We start from the raw sequence: 7752 nt of genomic DNA, 5'->3' as shown, positions 1-7752 counted from the left end.
TGTTGTAATTTTGTCTTTTGACACAGTAACATGTGTGATTTAAGCCTTCAGTTTGCAGAATTTTGATAATCATTTATACCTGTTTAACTACACTCAAAACAAAATGTGAAACATTGTCAGCCTCTAAGAAGCCCCTTTCTACCCCTTTCCAATCAGCCACCAACAACCATACTTTATTTCAGTCTCTGTGGATTCGTTTTGATGATTCTAGATTTAGTATAAATGGAACCATAAAATATGTACCTTTTTGTGTCTGGCTTCTTAATTTTTTTAAATCTTCAAATATTTACTGAGTTCTTTTTTTAAATTTTATTTTTCCATAAGTTATTGGGGTACAGGTGGTATTTGGTTACATGAGTAAGTTCTTTAGTGGAGATTTGTAAGAACCTGGTGCGCCCATCACCTGAGCAGCATACGCTGCACCATATCTGTTGTCTTTTATCCCTCGCCCCTCTCCTACTCTTCCCCCCAAGTCCCCAAAGTCCATTGTATCATTTCTTATGCCTTTGTGTCCTAATAGCTTAGCTCCCACATATCAGTGAGAACATATGATGTTTGGGTTTTCATTCCTGAGTTACTTCACTTAGAATAATAGTATCTAATCTCATCCAGGTCATTGCAAATGCTGTTAATTCATTCCTTTTTATGGCTGAGTAGTATTCCATCATATATATATATATATGTGTATATATATATATGTATATATATATATATATACACACACACATATATATGCCAGAGATTCTTTATCCACTTGTTGATTGATGGGCATTTGGGTTGATTCTATGATTTTGCTTTTGTGAATTGTGCTGCTATAAACATGCATGTGCAAGTATCTTTTTCAAATAATGACTTCTTTTCCTCTGGGTAGATACCCAGGAGTGGGATTGCTGGATCAGATTCACACATTCAGGTTTTCATACCTGTAGTTCATTTCCTTTTATTAGACCACAATTCATTTAGCCATTCACCCACTGTTTCTAGGACTTTTTTGACTGTTATGAAGAAAATCGCTGCAAACATTCAGGTACAGTTCTCTTTTGTAGACACAGGCTCGTATTTCTTCAGGGGTGAATACGCACAAGTGGGATTGCTGAGTCACAGGGCTGATGGACATTTAGCTTGACAGAAACTAGGAGCTGTGCTCTGATGTGGGGGCGCCCCTGCAGGACCCTGATGCTCACTGAGAGCCAATGCCTTGAGAGTCAGCCAGGTGAACCCAGCTCTGCCTGCGTGGCAAAATGAGAAATATATATTTGGTCTTTGAACCTAGATCTGGCAGAGAGCTCCTAAAACTCTTGGAATTTCCTGAGTGACAGGAATGTTTTTTGTTTTTCATAATGAGCCCCTTTGAATATACCCAAGTTTATTCCAAGGAGGCAATGCCTGGCAGGCCCCGAGACAGCCTCAGGATGGAGCTGGTTGCCAGAGGGACTGGCCACAGGATTAGAGGGTGGGAACTTGCAGCCTGTCTGCTGACCTTCTGGGAAGGAGGAGGATCTGGAGATGCAGTGCAGTCACCAATGGCTGATGATTTAATCATGATGCCTACATAATAAAACTTCAGTAAAATATCGGAAGCAGGAGGCTAACGGAGCTTCAGGGCTGGGGGACACGTAGGTGCACCCAGAGAGGGTGTGAGAGCTCCGTGCACTGACTCCCCATCCAGCCTGCCCGGTGCCCCCTTCCATTCATTTGTGTCTTTAGAATATGACTGTAATTATGAAGAGTGTCCTCCTGAGTCCTATGAGTCATTCAAGTGCATTGTTAAACCTAAGGGGGTGTCATGGGCACCCCCAACTTTGTAGTTGGCCAGGCAGAAGTGTGGGTGTCCTGGGAATTGCATTTGCAGTTGGGTCTGAATGGGGGCAGTCTTGTGGGATGGAGCCTCACCCTGTGGGGGCTGAGTAACTCTAGGTGTTCAGTGTCAGAATGGAATTGAATTGTTTGACATGCAGTTGGTGTCAGAGAATTGGTATTGGAAAGATGTAATGGCGTTATGAAAACCACATGGGCTCATTCTTAGCACCCTTCCACTGCCCATTCTTTTCTGTGCCCGTTGTTTTCTGAGCTGCCCTTTGAATGACAGGACCTGCTTGTGTTGGGACAGAAGAGTGGCGAGAAAGACCTCCTCGGAGGCCTGGGGCATGTGTGATGCTCCAGTGAAAACAACAGAATCAGGGTGTGAGCAGGCATCTCCGTGGATTTGCCAGACGCAATTTACCAATCTTCTCAGCACAGACTCTTACAAAGACTGCATTCCTGACTATGTCACAGAGCCCAGGAGGGCAGGCAGAAAGCATAAACCACCCGTGTGAGCAGAGGAAGGTGGCGAGGAGAAGTCGTGTAAGGACCCTTTAATGGATATGTAAATGGCATCAGTGAGGGAGACTAAATGGCAGTGGAGTGTTGCTTAGAGGCGTTTTATGCATTTTATGATGTTTTGTGCATTTGAAAATACTGGTAACAGGAAGAGAGGGACCCTATCACAATTCTGGTCTCTCATTATTTGTACATAATAAGCATATCCATTATCGTTATTTAGACCACTTGCTAGTCTGAATTTTTCCAGAAATGATGTTTTCCCAGAATGTCTAGGACTTCCTCTCTCATACTGAGTTGCTGAGCTTGGAGTCTGCTGCAGGTTAGAGTCTGAAGCCAACTTTGTCACGAGGTGTCTCAGCCAGAATACTGAGCTGCTCAGGGTCACCTGCCCAGGAAAGCAGCCAGGGAATTCCTGGGCATTGAGACCACACGGGAACGTGAGCATCTATTGCTAGAGAGCTGTGCAGTGTGGGACAGGCAGTCCGAAGATTTTTAAAAGAAGCAGCTGCACACATTGTCTGTTTCACCACTCATGGGCAGGTGGAAAGCTGATCCTGAAGAGGTAAAGTTGTTGGCTGGCCACAGGCAGGGGAGGGGGAACCCGCTCCCTTAGGCCTTTGTTGCTGTGCTGGGTGAAGGTTGTGGAGAAGCCTTGCCTCTAGAAAGAGAGGACAGGAAGAGAGCAGTGATGCCTTAGGAAAAGAAAAAACTGCAAGTTACTGAGCTCTGACCACGGGCCAACACCTGTCAGTGCTTGATGTCAGCCACAGCCCTGAGGGACAAGGGCATGGAGCCTGGGTCCGTGAAGTGAGCTCTCTAAGGTCGGAGGTGAAGCGAGGGGGGCATGTGCAGTGTGAACTGGGGGCTCTGACTGCAAGTGCTGTCCACCATTGGATCCAGGTGGCTGGGCATACTCTCACTGTCCAGACGATGACTGGATTCGGGGGTCTTTTCTGGTGCCAGTGTTCCAGTGTTTGTCAGCAGCTCTGGTTTTTGTTGGTCCCTTATCACCAAAGACCACTTCCCCTTTGCCCTTGTGGGGGATGTGAAGGGTGGCCCTGAATCACGCACTTCCACTTCCTCTGGTCTTCGCTGGAGCTCTGAAAAGGGGTGAACACCAAACACTACTATTCTGGGCTGATGGCGTTCAATCTGGCCTTCTGTGCACCTGGAGCTTGGGCAGCTCATCTTGGTCTTGCTGATGGCACTGTTTTCCAGTGGCTGAAGGAGCAGGTGATGCTCTGTTTTGTTGCATGTTCTGTGCTTTCTGCAGACTCCCCTGGTCACACTTGGGCCTGGGAGCTGCATGGTCACCCAGACAGGGCATGTCTCAGCCTGCCAGCCTTGGAAGGAAACATCCCCAACTCATCAGTGAGTCCTTGCCGCATCCTATGACCTTCCGGGTCCCAGGGCCCAGAGCACACCTGCCCCTCATGAGACTTTCCTCAGCTGGGATTTAAGTCTGAATTTCTTAAGAGGAAAGGAGCAGGTCCACAAGGACTCAGAGGCTACAGCAAGTGTCCAGTGAAGCTGTCACATATGATTAAGAAGAGAAAGAAGCCTGTCCCATGTTCCGGGATGGACTGGTCTGGCTGCTTAAGGCAGCTACGCTGAATAAAATGATATGACAATGCCCCATGTCTTGAAACTTCAGCTTCCTCCTCTTCATCCAGGAGCCTCCACCCTGGTCTGAAGCTGTCCCTTCTATCCTAAGGCCTTCCTTGCCTTCAGAACCCATGGTCTGTCAGGCCTACCGGTTCCTCATTCCCCCAGATAGAGGTGTGAGGGAGGAGCTCTTCCCACCTTCTGCAGACAGGCAGACTGAGGCTTGAGCATCTGTGGCTTGCTTTTGAGGACACAAGGGAGGTGGGGGGCCTAGCTGGAGCCAGGTCTTTAGATCACGGCTCTGGGCTTTCCGCCCACCTCACCCTGACTCCTCGTCTAGCCTCATCCCCGATTTCCCCATTAGACACCTGCTCTCTACCAGGAGACCAAGCAGGAAGGTCCTTAGCACCCTTGGGAAATCTTCTGTTCTTGGGGTACATTTGGAGTGATTTCCAGAACGACACCATCCCCCACCTCCTGATGTCCTCACCCAGGTGTCCCACAGGCATGTCTGTCCTTCCTTGCCCAAAAGGGACCCCACCATCTCCCCCATCAACAGCTCTTCCCTTTGTTAGACCCCCACCTCTAACCCAACACCCTGATCAGAGCCTGCTGCTGAGCTTATCCACACACCTGCCTTCCAGTGGCCTCTCCTTCCTCCCAGCTCTCATCCCTCCCTTCTCTTCACTTTTGCCACGCCTCAGGCACTGATCATTTCTTACCATGACCGTTGAAACTATCTCGGACGGGTCCCCCGCTGTGGCATCCCCGCTCCACGTGGCCCTGGGTGCCTTGCCCTCTCTCACTCGCAGTCTTAGGAACCTATTCTGGTAACGTGAGCGATGGGAGTGCACCGGAGTGTGTGAGTTTGCCGGTGGATTTGCAGAGGGCTGGCGAGCCAGGCCTGGAGCTGGCAGGTGTGAGGGGCTCCCTGGAAAAGACGAACCCATCTCCCTCACTTCGCCGTGTCACACCAGGTGTCCACTAGAGTTGCCAACTGCGACAGTGTCCGGAGGTAAGGAGGTGGAGCCTGCCCCAGGGTATGACTTCCCAGGATCCAGGGCAAAGGATCTGAGAGGAGAACCAGGCAATGGACAGGGTCTTTGCTAGTAAGACACAATCAGGGCTAGGAAGGTCCTGCTCATGAGTGAGTGTTCAACTGGGAGAGGGAAGGCGGGGTTGGAGGGGAAGTAAGGTAAATAAAAAAGGAAAGAAGGAAAAGAGAGAGGGAGGGAGGAAAGAAAGAAGGGAGTAAAATGGAGAAAAGGGGAGACTTTAGATTTGAGGTCGTGGCTAGACCCCAGGAAACCCAGCAGGCATGAGAAAGTCTAAAGTGGAGGGTGGGAAGGGGTTCTGGGTGGGAGGTAGTCCTGGGGAAATCCCTTGAGCTGAGGAAGCTTCCCCTGGGGAATTTGAGGGCTCGGGTGTGGACGGGAAAAGATTCTCTAAGGACGCCCCCTGGAGCAACCCTGGACATGAGGAGTGGGGAGAATGAGGCAGAACTGTCCCAGGTGCCCACAGGGCAGCAGCGTCCCCGGGACACCCTCAGACATAAGGGAGTGACAGGGACGAGGGAGGATGCAAACAGCTGAGACTGTGGAGAGCCGGCTTGTTTCCAGGCGGTGTTGCTGCCTTCGCCTTGCCAATGAGGACAGTTGGACACAGGGAAAAAGGGGCTCCACCAGCAGCACCCAGCGAGCGCCCAGCATGCCTGGGATTCGAGTGCAGGCCTGTCTGATTCTGTAGGGAGGAGAAAATCTTTTTTCCTCTACCCCTCTAGGTTCTCTGGCTGGGGCTCTGAAAGAGACTGACAAAGGCAGATTAACGAGAGAAAAACAGACACGAGTTTATTACCACGTGCATCACGCACACCCATGGGAACGTCCGCAGTGAGTAACTCCAAGGGGCGGCCAGAGCTCGAGCACCTCACAAGAGAATGCTTGTTTAGAGAAGTGACAAGACAGAGGAGAAGGGCTTGAGTTTCTGGGGAGGCGCAGGGCGGGAAGGCCACCCTACGGGGAGCTGAGGGAAGGGAAGGGCTTCAGTGGGACCAGGACGTGCTGTGCAGATTCCTCTGGTGCCCTCTCCAGGCTGAGGAGGGGCTCGGGTTGTGTCTGGTGATTAACTCCATCCTTCCCGGTAGAGAGGGGCGGGGGCACACCTTGACAAATTTATGTCCAGCTTTTTGGTAAATAGGTGAGGGAGGAGAGTTTCTCTTGTATCTGCTTCTTCTCAATTGCCGGCAGCTCCACTTAATCCTTATGCCAAAGTGACAGATTTTAAGGTGGCATGTTCCGCTCCCCTTCACTTGCAAAGCACTTTGCTTTCTTCCAAACTGCATATGCTGTCTGCCTGAATACCGATCTTCCTGCAGCTCAGCCAGGCTGAGGCAGGCAGACCCAACCCCAGCGCGGTGCTTCACGGACATGTGCGCATGCGCACTGGCAGAGCGCTGCTGCGGCACAGGGACTTTTCCTCTCTGGCTCCTCCAGCGCCTCATCTCTAACACTGGGTGGTGAGCGAGGAGGCCTCCCCTCCACCTCCAAGCTGCCTTTTCCCCTCCCCAGGCTGCCCCCTCCCAGGTTCCACGCCTTCCCAGCTGTTGACTGCAGGAATGGGTTCCTGACCTGGCTGAGAGGCATGGCCACAAGGGTTTGTTCTGTTTTCCAGCACTGCCCTTAACTCAAACCTTGCTGTGCAGCATCTAATTTTGGCTTTCTGACACCCTTCTTTAAAAAAAAAAATTTAAATTAAGAAAATGGATACATGTTTGTACATATCTATGAGGTACACGTGAAATTTTGTTACATGCGTCTAACATGTAATGTTCAGGCCAGAGTATTGGGGTGTCCATCACCTGGAGCATTTATCATTTCTCTGTGTTAGGAACATTAAAAGTCCTCTCTTAGGTATTTTGAAATATACAGGCCTGGCGTGGTGGTTCATGCCTATAATCCCAGCACTTTGGGAGGCTGAGGTGGGCGGATTGCCTGAGGTCAGGAGTTCGAGACCAGCCTGGCTAACATGGTGAAACCTCATCTCTACTAAAAAAATATATAAAAATGAGCCGGGCATGGTGGTGTACACCTGTGGTCCCAGCTACTGGGGAGGCTGAGGCAGGAGAATTGCTTCAGCCTGGGAGGTGGAGGTTGCAGTGAGCAGAGATTGCACCACTGCACTCCAGCCTGGGAGAAAGAGCGAGACTCCATCTCAAGAAAAAAAAAAAAAGAAATATACAATACGTTGTCATTAACTATAGTCACTCAATGCCACTGTCTTTCCTTTCATCTCCTTTCCAGGCCTGACTCCATTTGTCCCACTTTCCAATATTCCATGTGGATAGCCTAGAACCATCTAAGAGATAAGGCACCCAGATCACAAACCACAGGACTCGGAATTCTCTGCTTGTCTCCTAATTAGAAGCCATTGAAGAGTCAGTGGACTGAATACAAATTAACCATTAGATCAACTGAAAATGTCAAGTTTAGATGAATCTGAGTTCTCATTTAGATATTTTCTGGCTGTTGGCCCAGCCCCCAAAATAAATACACATTTGAAAGTTATCCTGTTACTTTGATAAAAGAATTTGGTCTCTTACAAATGATAATTCAGCTCTCAATGTGGCTTAGGTGAACATAGTTTTGGATTTCTTCAAGTAAGATATATGAGCACAGTGTGTATTATCTTTACAACAGATATCCATAATAATTATAGTAACAAAGCCATCTTTCTATATTTCTTTAAAGTTTGTTTTTTCCTTTTAAGCTCCATCCCAGGAATTTGGGCTGTAATTCAGGGACTTGTAGAACCTCACAGTGAGAG

The 7752-nt window shown here is 49.1% G+C and overlaps 1 long non-coding RNA gene across 2 annotated transcripts; it reads left to right on the top strand.

Annotated features, from left to right (window-relative positions):
• Window positions 1–1746: 1746 nt before the first annotated feature.
• On the top strand, window positions 1747–7493 carry LOC104008166 (uncharacterized). Of its 2 annotated transcripts, none has more exons than XR_001706576.4 (3): window positions 1747–5077; window positions 5711–5819; window positions 7230–7493. It is a non-coding gene; the product is annotated as an uncharacterized LOC104008166 (long non-coding RNA). The 2 variants fall into 2 exon arrangements; XR_682648.5 differs by having other exon boundaries at window positions 1749–4945.
• Window positions 7494–7752: the final 259 nt, after the last annotated feature.

The sequence above is a fragment of the Pan troglodytes genome, chromosome 8 (genome assembly GCF_028858775.2).
Source record: "Pan troglodytes isolate AG18354 chromosome 8, NHGRI_mPanTro3-v2.0_pri, whole genome shotgun sequence".
Taxonomy (NCBI): Eukaryota; Metazoa; Chordata; class Mammalia; order Primates; family Hominidae; genus Pan; species Pan troglodytes.
Note: the sequence above shows the minus strand (reverse complement) of the source record. Positions and strands in the feature narration are given on the sequence as shown.